Raw genomic sequence first — 15,021 nt, 5'->3', positions numbered from 1 at the left:
TCATCTATTTTTAACGCCTTCCACTTTGATGTCTTTGACACCAGATGTGATAGAACCTGAGACCAATAAAACACTGAAACAATCTAATTTCTATTATAGGACATAACTCCATCTGAGTCCAAAAGCTACAAGGAGAACTAAGTAAGGGTTGTAGAGTAACAGCTATAAAGGGAGTTATATTTGAAGCTACTATTCTCAGACATGGAGAAGAACCCACGCTTTATTATTTTTTAATGACCCATCCCATTGCAGAACTTCTAGAATGCTTGGTATAATCTTGCCCATCTGAAAAAGATGAACATAAGACAAGTACCACTAGCTTCCAAGTTTTCAGTGTCCTTTGCAATTCAGGAGGTGCTTTAGCTGGGAAGCAATTTTTCTTTTTTTTTCCCCAGAAACAGCTTAAATGCATCCCCATGCATATATTTCTAAACAAAATCCAGACTTAGGGATAATCAATTACATCCTGCTACCTAAGCCTTCAACTTCTCCATTTCTCACCTGTTCCATACCACCACCCACCTTTTAAATAACCTCGCTATCCTGTAAGCTAGTAGCTCTCAATGACACCCCAACACCCTTTCAGAGGTTCTTCAAAGTCCTAACTATTTTCATAATAACACCAACACTCTATTTACCTTTTCACTCCATCTCTCAACACAATGGAGTTTTCCAGAGGCTGCAGGACATGTGAGGTCTCAAAGACTGAAGGCAGAAACAGGTATGTGATATATGACTCCAGCTATCTTCCATTAAGCCAGATGGCTGGCAATTTGCAATAATGTAAAACAGTGCCACTCTCTAATTTTTTGTTTTGTTTTGGAAAATACAGCTGTTGTTCATTTAAAAAAAAATGTTACTGGGGCACCTGAGTGGCTCAGTAGGTAAACCCTTGGTTTCAGCTCAGGTCACAATCTCCAGGTCTTGAGTTCAAACCCCACATCGGGCTCTGCACTGGGTGTGGAGACTGCTTAAGATTCTCCCTCTCCCTCCACCCTTTCCCCCCTTTAAAAAAAATGTTACCGCATTAATGTGTGATTGGCTTATTTTTTTGTGTTGTCTCAGTGTTCATTTTCTCAGTGTTAAATTCTAACAAGATAAATACAGATTGTTATAACTCATATCAACTGAAGTTTTGGGGTCCTCAGTAATTTCTAAGCATGTCAAGAGTTCCTGAGACCCAAAAGTTTGAAAAATGCTACTATAAATTTTACGTTTTGGGTTGGCACTGGCTGTGTGCTTAGGGCTCATACTGCATTAATATGAAAAATTGGACAAGATTAAAATACAAAATATACAACATGCAGGACTTTAGAGAGGACCCCCTGATTTGAAACCACCTTTTTATTCAACACATTCATTGAATACCTACTATGTGCTATCCCTGGACCAGGTGTGCAGGATATAAGTAAAAAGAAGACAGTCAAGGTCCCTGTTCCCATGATGCCTATATTGTCATGAGGCAGAGAGTTTGTTTACAGGCAAGACAAATCGGGTAGTGTTAAGTACTGGGCAGAGAATTGAAACTGGATGATAGGACCGTGTGACAACTTACTTTTGTCTAGTCAGAGAGTGCAAGTTGAGATATTTAAGCTAAGACCTGAAAGACAGAGACAGTCATGCAAAAAAAATCAGGTGGAAGAGCATTTTAGGCAGAGCCAGCAGCTAGTACAAAGGCCCTATGGCAGAAAAGAACTTGGCAAGTTCAAGAAACAGAAAGCCAGCCACAACGTCTGGAGCATTAATGTGAAACAAAGAAAGTGCAGGGTAAGGTCAGAGAAGAGAGAAACCAGGGCCAGTGGGACTTCCCAAGCCAGGGTAAAAAGTCTGCCTTTTATTATAAGTGTGACAGGAAGTTTATAACCTTGACCAAATTACTTACTCTTTCTGGAACTCAGTTTCCTCATCTGCAGAATGGGGATCATGAGAGCTTGCCTCATAAAGTTGTGTTGAGGATTAAATGTGTAAAAGAAAATAATGGGCTTACTTAGCACATAGGAAGTAAAACACTGTAAACACTTTTGTTTGCTGTGAAGCACCTAGGAAGTAAAACACTGTAAACACTTTTGTTTGCTGTGATTATTCTTATTGGCTAATTTGCTGTATTTTCAACTCTCGTGAATACTAAACTTACTAAACTTTTGAGGGCTTACCATTAGTTGAGGATTAACCCTATCAACCAGTAAGTCCACACGATGAGTGGATAATAGACAAGGGACACACCGTGAGACGTATTTATCTGAATTTATCGGTGCCAACTCCAGCAGAATGTTCTCCCCACTATTCCCAGTAAGACCCAGGTCCCCAAAGTACAGCCAGGTGAAGAGTGAATGACTGAATCCCACCTTCATAGCCCCCTCTGGGTCTACCCTTCAGTCAGTAAGTTTTGCCACTTGACCTCAAAGCACAGTGCACTTGGAAAGTCATTCTTCTGCTAAAAAATATAGCCAGTAGAAATCCATCAGCCTTCTCTGTTCTTTCTTGGCGTAGCCACATCACCTCCACCTCCGAAAAAAACAGAGGGCCTTTGCCAAAAACTTAGTGCTGGTCTTATTGCTGCTTGCTTTAAAAATGATTGTTGAAAAAGAATAAAACCAAAAGGCTTCCTTTAAAGCTAGCCAGCAAAGAGAGGGGAGGGCTCGTGCACGAAGACTTAAAAGTGCCTGAAGATTCAGGAGGCCATGTGCAGCTGGTCCCCCAAAAACATGGATGAGCCCTGGGGGCCACAGCTGCCACCAAACACAAAAAAGCCGCACTTCACTTTCAGGGCAAGCAGCCCCCAAGGGCAAAGCCAGGCAAACCACAAGGCCTTTCAGGGGGAAAACAAGAATATGCATGGAAAAAGGAAGAGTTGCCGGCATTTGATGGATCTCCTGGCTGGAGGCCAAGGACACTCCTTCTAGAGGAGCACAAGCCTCCTTAAGATGCCCTCGCCCAGGTACATATATGGAAATATGGCTGTAAATACAGGGAAGAGAAAACCTACTACATTTGCAGATGACTCTTCCAAGACAAGGAAAGAGGTTCTCTCTTTACAACCATCTCTGCTTCTGTGACTAGGTACTCTCATGGTTAATTCTGGAACTTCCTTTGAGCAAAGACTCTTGACGATATCATCTTTATTGTGAAACGAAGATGAGCAACACAGTATTTTTGAGTTGGCCACCCGGGGCCGGCAGCTTCCCCCTCCCCACCCCCATACACATTTACGTGCAGCCCCCTCCTTGCCTTCTTGTTCAATTAGCGGTTGATCAGATTGTCCTCAGAAATGCAGTGTGTCCCCATCAAGGGATAATTTATTCTACTGCAAAAAGCGCTTCTCGCGGAGGATAGAAAAATTGCATTCTGCTTTCGTTTTCAGACAGTCCCAAAGGAAGTCACCAGCTCAGAAGTTTCAACCTTAAGTAGGGCCCTCTATGACCATCTCAGAAACAGCAGCTGTAAACCTGTAGTTCAGGGCAATTCTCTAGTTTAAAATTGTTGCTCATTAGACACACAAGAGATACACACACATACACACACAAAGATAAACCTACTTGCCTTTTCACAAACATGCCCACTAAATAACCTATTCTCCAAACAGGTACATCATCTACATGGTTATTTTAGAAAAAAGATGTCAATTCTGATGTGTGCTCTCGTGTTTCCTATTCTCCAAGGCCAGCATAAGAGAAGCCAATCAAAAGCTGAAAGTTGCCAGTCAGAAAATTTTATATTTGGTGGGTAGAGATCATCTAGCTAAAATTCCTCACTTTATAGGTGGAAAGAGCAAACAACAACAAAAAAACCCGAATGACTTCTTGTAGGCCACACAGCCATGTACTGGCCAAAGCTAATAGACTACAGGGCTCCAGAAACCAAAGCCAGTACTTGGGGCATGAGGGAGAGGGGGAGTGGTATTTATTTTATTAAAATGTTAAAGTCAGACCCAGTCTGAAGAGACGCCCCTCTGTTCACAACCTGAACCACAAAAATAAATAAATAAATAAATAAATAAATAAATAAATAAATAAATAAAATAATCAGCAAATCAAATTAGGTTAACATCCTTGGAGAGCGAGAAAAGTCTCACTCAGTCTGGGAAAATCACTCTAGGACAGGGTTTCTCAACCTCAGGGCTGTTTGACATTTGGAGGCAGATAATTCCTTGTTGTGGAGGACACATCCTGTGTATCACAGGATGTTTAGCAGCATCCCTGACCTCTACCGACTAGATGCCAGGAGTACCCACTCTCCCTCGGTTGTGACAAAAAAGTCTCCAGACATTGCCAAAAGTCCCTGCAGGGCAAAATCACCCCACTGCTTGAGAACCACTCCTCTAGGACAGAGGCTTTGTTTTGTTTTAATTTCTAAGACTTTTTGCAAGCATGTATTATTCTACAACTTGGCAGCAACGACCCAAAGCAGGTATTTTTATACCTATTCTACAGAGGAGGAAACAGAAGCACAGATGTGACATGTTTTGCCCACACCCCAAGAGGCAGTCAACACTCAGACATCTGGAGTCCCCATCCTGCGGTTCGGCAGGGCAAATACCATTACAACCTGAGAGCAGCTTCGTTTCACTCCCTGATCATTACCTCCGCTCCCTTTTATTAACACTCAACAATTTCCCACACCTCAGGCCCTCCAAAGAACTGTTCTGAGCAACATCTCCCAAGCTATGGAAAGGAGCTGCATGACACATGTCCGCACGGCCTTTACTCCGCTCTCCACAGCAAAAGGGGCTTTTCAAAGCAAACCACCAATTCAAGAAATATTTAATTAAATATTAGATTCTTCTGAGAAGCAGCCTACATCCTTCAAAGGGAAACAAAACATGGAGATAAGTAACTTCATTCGACAAATGTTTGGTGGACACTTAACTATTTGTCAGGTGCATTTGTAGGTTAAAAATCAAAAAAGGCCCGTGAGGAAAAGAGATATAAAGTGCTGGGGAGTTTCAAATCACAAATATTTTCAAATGATCAGGAAAGGCTTTCCAGAAGAGGAAGGAGGCATTCAGGTTGAGAACAAAAGTATTTGGCAAGGTGGGTACAGATGGGGTGAGTATAGGGACAGCAGGGCAGAAAGCATGTGGGCAAAGACACAGAAGCAGACATGGTCACACGCACAGATACACCAGGGCAAATCCATGAATGTCCCTAAGTGTAGGTGTTGTATCAGCTTTTTCCATTCAGAAATATGCACATGGTAACGTTTTGAAACTTTTTCTGCAAAACAAAAATCACTTCCCAGACAAAGCTCCTCCTGAAATGCAAACAAACAAGGAGCTTGGAGGTTAGTGATGTTTTCTCTTATGTCCATCTTTTTCTGAGGAGCAACATTCTATCAAGCAGTCCACAAGTTCTGCTAATTGGAAGGGTCATAAAACATAAAACCTAAGTTGCTGACACTGTCTGACAACATCATGTTAAAACGCAGCCTTGTCCATATCTGGGACTTCCCAACCTTAAGATGGTTCTACATGTACCATTTGGTTTCTACCTGTATCTGAAACTGACAATAAGAGAGTCCCTAAATGAAAGCATGAAAGTTCTCATTCTTGTCAAAGAGAGTCCTGTCAGGCCTACATGCTCACCTCCAGTGGGTGACTTCGCCTATCTTTCCACTTCACTGAAAATGAAAAGCCTGCTAGGGGCAAGTACAAAGGTCCGTTTTGACAGGTGAGAGCCAGCCAGGAAAAAATAACCATAAAAATGAGGCAAGTACTGAAAAAGCACAGGGGGTTCAGTGTAGAGGTTCTCATACTTTCGAGTGCACATGAATCCCATGGGGATTGTGCTAAAAGGCAGGTTCTGATTCAGTGGGTCTGGGGTGGCTCAGAGTCTACATTTCTAGCAAGCTCACTGTTGAAGCCCGTGATGCTAGTCTGATGACCACAAATGGAGGAATAAAGATGTAAAACAATGTTTCTCAAACTTTGGACTGCAACCCACAGTAAGAAATACACTACACTTACAACCCAGTGTTCACTGTGTGTGTGAGAGAGACAAAGAATTGGGGGATGGGAGAGTTTGTGGCAATGTACACAGCTCCTTCCAAGTATCCATATAATATGCTTTGATGTTCTCTAGTCCCCTCTACTTCATTAAAAAACCGCTGATGGAGGCCCACTACACTGATTTCAGGACCTCATAATGGGTTGTCATACAGTATGAAAAACATGGATGCAGAACAAGAATGACAAAAATAACATACCTGCTCATCTGGGGAGTACTACTCTATTAAGACACCAGTATACTAAGGTTATAACTGATACCAAAGTGAAAAGTTTTGAGTACATTCAGAATCCTTTTTTAAAAGGAAAAGATGTGTTGACTACGTTTTGGAAATACTTTCATTGAAAGCATTCAGGTTTTAAGTTTTCTTCATTTTGATTTGTTTTCTGACCTGTATGAGGAGAACAAGAATACCTATCTGACCCTGAGAAGAGGTCTCTAAACACCCACTCAAAAGAACTATGGCTCCTTGGAGAAAAGACCTGATTCCAGGTCTGGGACAAGAAATATAGTAGATGAGCCTGGAACACTCGTATCAAAACCAAGAAAGCTATCAAAGACTACTAGGGTTGTTTTTGGAGCCAATTTGAATAGCCTTTCTCTTGCTGAGCAAAAATGGGCACTTTGATCATCAAGAAGGAGAGCGACACAAAGAGAAACATGTTTAAATGCCCCACTTCATAAAGATACTAATCAAAAAACATACCAATTGGTCATCTTAGTACAACAGTTTCTAACCAGTAGCACAGCTATTACTGTGAAATAGGTAATTCTGTGTTGTGGAAGGGCTAAGCGATGTATTGTAGGCTATTTATCAGCATCTCCAGCCTCTAGCCATTGGATGCCAGGAGCACCCTCTTCCTAGTTGTGACCACCAAAAATGTGCCCAGATATGCCCAGTGTCACCACATTGAGAACCACTGCCATGTATCATAGTAGGGTATCAACTTGTTATTTTTGAAAACTGGTAAAATACAAAAAGAAATTTAAGTACAGATCTTGTCTTCTTTACATGAACTACATACCTCAGGGAACAAAAAACTTAGTGGAGGGAAATTTCTTTTTACAAAACAGTTCAGCTAATGAATGGAGAAAGAAAAATAGGAGTTTCACAAGTCCAAATGAACTAATAAAGGAAATGAACATCAATATTTGCTAATATCACAAGAAGACATGCCCACACATATCACACACTCCCCTGAATAAAGTTCAAAAAAATAGAAGTGCCCCCCCCCAAAAAAACCCTGATTCTGATCCTCTACATTTAACAACCAGATATGATATACACAGGGAACAGAGGAACATGTTCAACTATACCACACTGACACAGTGAGCAAAATCTTAACTATGTGAAAATAGATCATCCAGTTTCTTCAGTAACGACCATAAAATGCATGGGGGGAAAAGAGGTATAGAGGAAACATACAGATTAAAAGACACATCAACCATTTGTAATGTACTGACCTTATTTGGATCCTAATTCAAACAAAGTGTTAAATATGCATATATATTATTGCATGTATCTAGATGTATATATATCATATGCATGTGTGTGTATATATGCACTTACATATGTTGGAAGGAACTGAGAACATAGACTCAATTAAAAAATTTGTCTTTTTTCCCTTGAGATGGGTAAGAATATTATGATTTTTTTTAATCCAATACTAGAGATACATACTAAAAGACAGATGAACTGGTATGTCTGATATTTATTTCCAACTCACCCAAGAGGAGAGGAGAGAGTGTATCAGAATACAGGTGAACGCAGAATAGTCATGGATTGATAACTGTGCAGGGTGGGTGAATGAGTAAAGAGGGGTTCGTTATACTAAGATCTCACTATTAGACATATTTCAAATTTTCTACAGTGAAGTTTTCCTTTTAAGGTCAAACAAACAGAAAAGAGTACCTGGCCCTAACTACCTCACAGAATTAGCTTACCCTGAAGAAGAAATAAGAAATCCTGTATTGAAATGAATGATCACTAGGCTTTATCCCTGTAATAAGACAGCTAACTTTTGAAGAGTGCTTTACCTTCCATTCAGTTTTCTTTAAAAAAGAGTATAAAGTGAATGAGAAAACCTGGATTCTATGATGGTGATGAAACCTGAATGATAAGTTTTTTTTACCCTAATGATTCCATACATGTCACCACTCAAATGCAATCCCATCAAACGTACAGACACCTTCAGAAAAATGAAGACACAGATGTCTATTAACAAGAATAGAGGTTCAGGATCGAGTGCAAACAGCAAGGTACCAAACTTGAAATACTGTATGAGTCCTTTTTTATGAAATTTAAATATACACATAATTTTTACATATGTATACATGGGAGGAGTCTGGAACCCTCACCTTGGACAGTGGGATTGGGGGTGACTGGTTCGGTTTTGTTGCTTATCTTTATTTCCTATTGTTTTACTTTAACTGAATATGCTTATCTTATGCAATGAAGTAACAACATGTATGTACGTTATAACTCTGTACACATGAAGGGGGGTCCACTTCACTCATCAGAGAGAATCGCTTAGGTGGAACTTCGTATCCCCCAAGGACAATGCTAGCGAGCAGAGCATGAGTTCTCCTTGTGTAATTCTGTAAAATGAGACCTGACAGACGGGGGGGGGGGGGGGGGGGGGGGTGGGTAGCAAAGTACACAAAGTCTGTGTTAAAGAAAAACCACCGGGAATATCATTAGGTTCTTAAAATTCATTATCCAAACCAAAAAGAATATTTCCTTCCTACTAAAGTGGGTTACAATCCCAGATAAGCCATGTGATTAACGAGACAGTCTAGAAATCTGGATTTGACCCCCAAACAAGTTCCAATCTGGTAGTTGATCTTGCCAGCCTCACGAGTCTCTTCAGAAAGGACAATGTAGCTCAGGGATGCAGAGAACCACACTAAGAGTTCTGAGACAGTTAAGAAATCCTCAGGGAAATAAATCATGGCTTACCTGAAAACACCGGGCTCCTGCAGGATCTGATCCTGACTCCTTCTACCACCTGAACGCCTAGCACTCTCCCTCAGCTGCAACCAACTTGGCCTCCTGACCTTTCCCTAACCTGTTGTACCTGCTCCCATCTCAGGGCCTTAGCACTTTCTGCTCTAGCCCTTTGGAATGTCCTTCATCCGCCAGGTAATTACACAGGCTAACCTCTCACTTCCTCAGCTCTCTGCTCAGACGCACCCTATTAGAGAGCTGCTCCCTGATTCCAGATCCCCTCCCGAGTACTCCTCTATCCCCTTTACACTGTTTTGTTGTCATTTTACTGTGGTGAAATACACAAACACAAGATAAAATGTGCCATTTTAATCATTTTTCAGTGTAAAACTCATTGGCATTAACTTCATTCACAGAGTTGAGCTACCAACACTACCATCTCTTTCCAGAATTCTTTCATCTTCCCCAGATAAAACTCTGTACCCATTAAACAAACTCCGCATTGCCCCGGCCCCTGGCAAGCACCATTCTACTTGTCCTCTCTAGGTATGGCTTATTTCACTTAGCATCATGTTTCCAACTTTCACCCGTCTTATAACGTGGATAACAATTCCATTCCTTTTTAAGGCTGAATAATATTCTTTTATATGAACATACCACTTTTTGTTTATCCATTCATCTGTCAGTGGACACTTGGGTTGTTTCCACCTTTTGGCTACTATAAATAATGCTGCTTATGAACATGAATGCAAAAATATCAGTTGAGACCCTGCTTTCAATTCTTTTGGTTATATACCCAGAAGTGGAATTGCTGGATCATTTGGTAATTCTGTTTAGTTTTTTGAGGAACTGCCATATTGTCTTCTGCAGTGACTGCACCATTTTACATTCCCACCAACAGGACACAAGAATTCCACTTTCTCCAGATCCTCACCAACATTTGTTATTGCCTGTTCCCTTTTACTTGGATTTCTTTTTATCTGTAGCACTTGCTACCTGTTATACAATAATATTTGCTTATTTGTAATGCCTACTTCCCCCCAACTAGGAATTAAGCCTCTTGGGAACGGGACTTTCATTGTTGTATGCCCAGCACTTAGAACATACCCCAGCACACAGTAGGTGCTCAAGTAATTGTTGAAGGAATAAACACTTGGATAATAACAACTTTAGCAGGTATTAGACATTCATAAAGAGATTTATCATACCAAATGCCTTAAACTGTGTGCAGATGAGGGAAGACGTAGCCATAGTTCAACAGGAGGAATAGCTTCACAAGTGATGGTTTTAGTGGTGTTTTCAGCTCATGCTCATTAGCAATAAACTCAGAACCAGAGACACTATAAAAATTGGTCGGAATCATAAAAATTATGTCATTCATGTCACTGACTTCAAGCCTTAACTGATTTCATCCAAAGAGCGTGCAAAAGCTTAAAACAGCAAAAGTAAACTAAAAAATTGCATGCATTTCCAGTTAATAAAAACAAAGCAAATGCAATGTGTTTTATTTTAAAAGATCAAACCAACAGTAAACAAGATGGGACATTGGCCTTGTGTAAACTCCTTAATTAGATGTATCCAAGGACAGCTTGACCTAGAAACCTAACTTCAGCCCTATTTTTGTTGTTGTTTTCTGTTGTTCATATTTGGTGTTTGTTGTTTCATTTTGGTTATTTAACAGCTGCTTGTCAAGAAATCAGAATTTCCATGAGTTCATTATAAATGAGCTAAAAAGCCATGCAACTTTTTTTGTCTAGAAGTCAGCTAGTTGTATACCATTGGATTAGAAGTTTCATTTCTATCTCTAATACCCTGGTCTTCCCTACTTGAAAATATTTTGAGGACAAAGGCAAGAGATTTATCTTGTTGGGTACATCTTCCCTTTCTTCTAAGCAACCATTCCATCTCTCATTCCTAAAGATGCCAATTCCCTCCAAAAGGCAACCACTTTCTTTAAAAATGGATAATACTATTGTCAACCCCCAACAATTTCATGGGTCTCGAAGTGGAGGCCAGGAGTCATTCATTTAGAGCATGAAGAACTTTCCCTGCCTGGTAAGAAGGAAATTTTGATAGCATATCCTGTTCTGATTTGAATTATTTAAAGAACAGACCGTACTTTCAACACACACACACATGCATGCATGCACACACAAGGAAAAAAAAGAAATGAAAAAGTGTTCTGCACAACCGGCCATAAACCAAACTGAAGAGTATATGAAAAGATAACGATACTTCACAGTTTAGACTCACTGCAATTTAAAATATCAAATTACTCAGACTGAGAAATATCTGATTCTTTTAACCTCCTCAGATGCCTTGATGTAGATGATCAAGATGGATTTCAGTTATGAGATGAACCTAATGCTGAACTTAGACAATGTTCCTCGTGGTGTGGTTTGGTTTCACTTATGCTCCTCATTCAGGCTTTCAGCATACAGCTTTCTAAAAGTCAGTATAACCTCTAATACCTTCTCAAATAGCCACACTCTATCCCTACATCTCCAGCTGCATCGTTTCCTTCTTAAATCAAGGTAAATATTATTCATTCTTCACTGGTGGGACATAAGCAAGAGTTATTTCATTAACAGAAATAAGTTTACCATTTTTCCTAGCTTCTCCCTTCATCTCTTCCCCCCAGCTTAAATGCATTTGTGGAACACAATACAGTCCCACAACCTGGAGTTATACCTTGCTTCCACTGTGCACCAGCTACTGGGCAAGTGTTCTTACTCTCTACACCTCAGCTTCTTCACCTGTACCTGACTCGCTTTCTGTGATATATGGCTCTGGCCCTGGCTTAGGAGTACTTCATGTGTCAGTATTATTTTTAGTAACAAGTTGGAGAAGAGTCTATGGATCAGTTTCTCCTGGTCTGTAGCTTACTCAAAAGAGGGGAACTTAACCCTTTCCTTGGCCTTTTGAGTGCCCAAGTAGCCATGAAAGTCAATAGAACTCCAAGAACAAACTACATTCCACACATCCAAAGGCTTCCCACTCCACCAGCACTCCTAAGGATCTTATCAACAGGAAACAAAAGCACTATACTACTATAATGAAGTGTCTGCCTTTTATTTTCTAATTTAAAAAGCCCAAAGATTGTAGCCCAGGGAACAGATAAATATTTAGAACGTTAAAGAAGTTACTAAGACCCGGTCCTCCACCTGTTACCCTGTTGTCTACCCTGTTCCTGGCCATTTCGGAAGAAAAAACTTGTGATGGCCAAATCCACAGCAATGGGGATGTATATACAGCTGTTAAAACCTCTCTTTCTTACGGTGCAGTCTGACCATTTGGTGCGGGTGGACAGGAGCTGCCTGTCTTTACAGATAAATGCTGCCCCCACAAGAAGCACCTAAACAAGAGGGACTCAGATTCCTTGACATTCAGGCGGCTTCAAGTCAAGGACTGGGTGCTACTCTTTCATGCTTCAAGAACTAACTTCCCTTTTTAAAGTACGAATTCTTTCAAATTGCCAGCAACCACTTTCATTTCTTGCAATCCAACCTACTCTGATTAAACACATGTTAGAGCAAGAAAAAAAGTGACTATTTTTGAGAGACAGAGGCAGTTAATTTTTGCCTACATATCTTGGCAGATGAAATGTACTGCATCCTTCAGAATTTAAATCATCAGCACTCTGCCAGGTCCCAATGGGCATTCCTTTTATTGCTCCATTTAATGGCTTTTTCCCCTCCTCTCATAAATCTTGAGGCTGCTTTAAGTCTAAGCCTTGGCCAAAAGTGATAGGCAGGACTGCCCCCTGGATCTCAAATGCTCCCCTAAAGCTCTCACAGAAGGCAGTGAAAAATTTTGGACACTAAGCCCTAGAGTTTGCTTTTCTTTTCTACTCCTAATCTCCATGGCTCTTTATAGAGGACATAAAATACACTTAAAACAAAAACTCATTATTGACTACAGCTCTCAGGCTTCACACTCACCTGACCGAGGTCAGGCACTCTGTTGCCAAAACCCGCCAGCTGTGCGAATCCTGCTCCTCTGTAGTCTGCTCCTAAGTATTCAGAAAGAAAGAAAACTGAGTGTAAGACTACAAAGGCGGGCCCCTAACAGAAATGCTTCAAATTGCAAACTTCCCCCTTCTTTAGCCTCCTTCCTGGACAGACCCCCTCCTCCACGCTCTCCAAACAAGACAGGAAGGCTGGAGGGATCAGTTGGACAACGACTACAGGTAACTTTGCTTACTTATTTCCAGTATGTAACTGACAAGTGAGACTAGGCACGCAAAAGCTTGGAACGAGCTGGAACGAAGGGAAGTGTTTAGCAGATCCCAAAGCACTTGTTTCCCGGAGCCTAGGCCAAGTGTCCGGAGCTCGCATCCTCATTGGGCGTGAGCTTCGTCCACACTTCATCCCTCACCGCTCCCCGGGTTTTCTTCCGTTTTTCAAAACCCTCCCCACTGGGGCCCCCCCACATGCATTTTTCTCTCAACCAGGCAGCTCGAGGGAGGGCTACTTTTAAAAGATTGTTTCCTTGAGCGGACTCACGTATGACACCCCCACATCCCCCCCCCCAAAAAAAACCATTTCCTGCAGCTGCTGCAACAGTTTCCAAGTTGGGGGAATGCCATTACAGTCCAGAATGGGTAGCCCTCAAGGCCAGTCACTGGAATCGGTAATTTTTTTTTTAGCCTCAAACGAACACCCCAAAATGCCCTCAGTTAAAAGAACCCCCAAACGTATGCAAGTGCATGCAAATCCACCAAGAACTCCCAGAGAGCGGGGCAAAAACTTCGGCGCCCGGGGAGGACAGTACCAACTCCCCGCGCCCTCTGCCCGGCCCCAGCCGCTACCTTGGTGCCCGGGAGCCACGCCGGTTTGGGGGAGCAGGGCGAGGAGAGGGGTTAGCAGCCGCTGGGTAATCCCATGTCCGCGAAGAGGGAGCTTGTTCCGTTAGGATGGAAACGGAACACCCACACCTCCTCTCTGCGTGCGCTTTCTCTCTCTCCACCCTCTGCCTCCTCCTCCTCCACCACCACCTCCTCCTCTCCTCCCACCCCAGCGAGCTTGAGGAAACGCTTCAGCAGCACAGCCACATGGTTACTGCACTTTGAAGCGGCTCCTGGCGGCTTATATAGGCCGGGAAGCTCCCTGGGCAATGTAGTCCGAGTCCGAGGTCGCGGCGGCGCCTGAGGCTGGGGGGAAGGACTACGAGTCCCAGAATCCCCTGGGCTCCGGGCAGGGCTCTAAATAGAAGCGCGCGGGGACGGGGAGGGGCGTCCTGCGGGGCGTCCGGGCTTCGAATCCGGCTTCTTGCAGATAGCTGGCAGGGCTTGGAGCCGGCGACCCAAAGTCACCCCTGGGGGGCGCCCCCAACCCTTGGGGACGCTCCTCCTCCGGCTGCCCCCCTTCCGGTGAATCCAGGTGTCTCTGGGAGAGGGGGGCGGGGTGCAGCCCGGATTTCTGCTTTGGGAAGTTTTTACAAGCTGTTACCCACCCTCCCCCCGCGCCTTCAGTCCCTGAGCCAAGAATTTCAGAAATCCAGGGCACAAAAACGCCAGTGTTTGCGGTCATGGATTAAAAGCGCGAGGTTGTCTTTATTTAATCTGCTCCGCCCTGCTCGGGTTTGCACAGAAAACTGACTCGGAGCGACGGTCCACGCTGGCGGGGACACAGGCAAGTGACTTGAGAGACCCCGAGCTGCGTGTGTCCTTCCTCGCCCCGCAGGAGGTAGAGAAACGCAAACCTCTCCGATGCACAAATAAAGGAGCCGTGTTGTGACTTGCGGGCGCGGAGACTGGGAGGCACAAAGTAAATACAAACCGCGACCTAGGTCCTGACCCCGCTTCGGGCAGCCCCTCTGCTCCCCGGAGCTGTAAATGCTTAAGTAAATAAACCGCAAGCCAGAAAAATAAGGACTTCGGAGAGAGCCGCTCACACAATGATGCACGTCCAGACGGGGCGCCCTCCCAGCAGCACGGACAGCGGCGTCAGGGACGAGATGGGTTGCTGCCCACGGTCAAAAAGTGCCTGGGCTCTTGGGCTACAAGCTGTTTGGTTTTTGGAAGAAGGGCAAGGGTTAAGCTAGGAAGCAAAGTCCGTAGGCTGCTCTCCC

The 15,021-nt window shown here is 42.9% G+C and overlaps 1 protein-coding gene across 8 annotated transcripts in view; it reads right to left on the bottom strand.

The window, feature by feature from the left end:
- The window catches only part of ITPR1 (inositol 1,4,5-trisphosphate receptor type 1), a 320,344-nt gene extending 306,350 nt beyond the window's left edge, over positions 1 to 13,994 (bottom strand). For all 8 annotated transcript variants that reach the window (XM_027586400.2, XM_027586401.2, XM_027586403.2 and 5 more), the window contains exons 1-2: positions 13,760 to 13,994; positions 12,891 to 12,961 (exon numbers count right to left, since the gene is read on the bottom strand). The gene's annotated coding sequence lies outside the window, so the exon portion shown is untranslated. The remainder of the gene's footprint in view (positions 1 to 12,890; positions 12,962 to 13,759) is intronic.
- Between the last annotated feature and the right edge of the window lie 1,027 nt (positions 13,995 to 15,021).

The sequence above is a fragment of the Zalophus californianus genome, chromosome 1 (assembly GCF_009762305.2).
Source record: "Zalophus californianus isolate mZalCal1 chromosome 1, mZalCal1.pri.v2, whole genome shotgun sequence".
Taxonomy (NCBI): Eukaryota; Metazoa; Chordata; class Mammalia; order Carnivora; family Otariidae; genus Zalophus; species Zalophus californianus.
The sequence above is the reverse complement of the archived record's forward strand: the minus strand, read 5'-3'. Positions and strand labels throughout refer to the sequence as shown.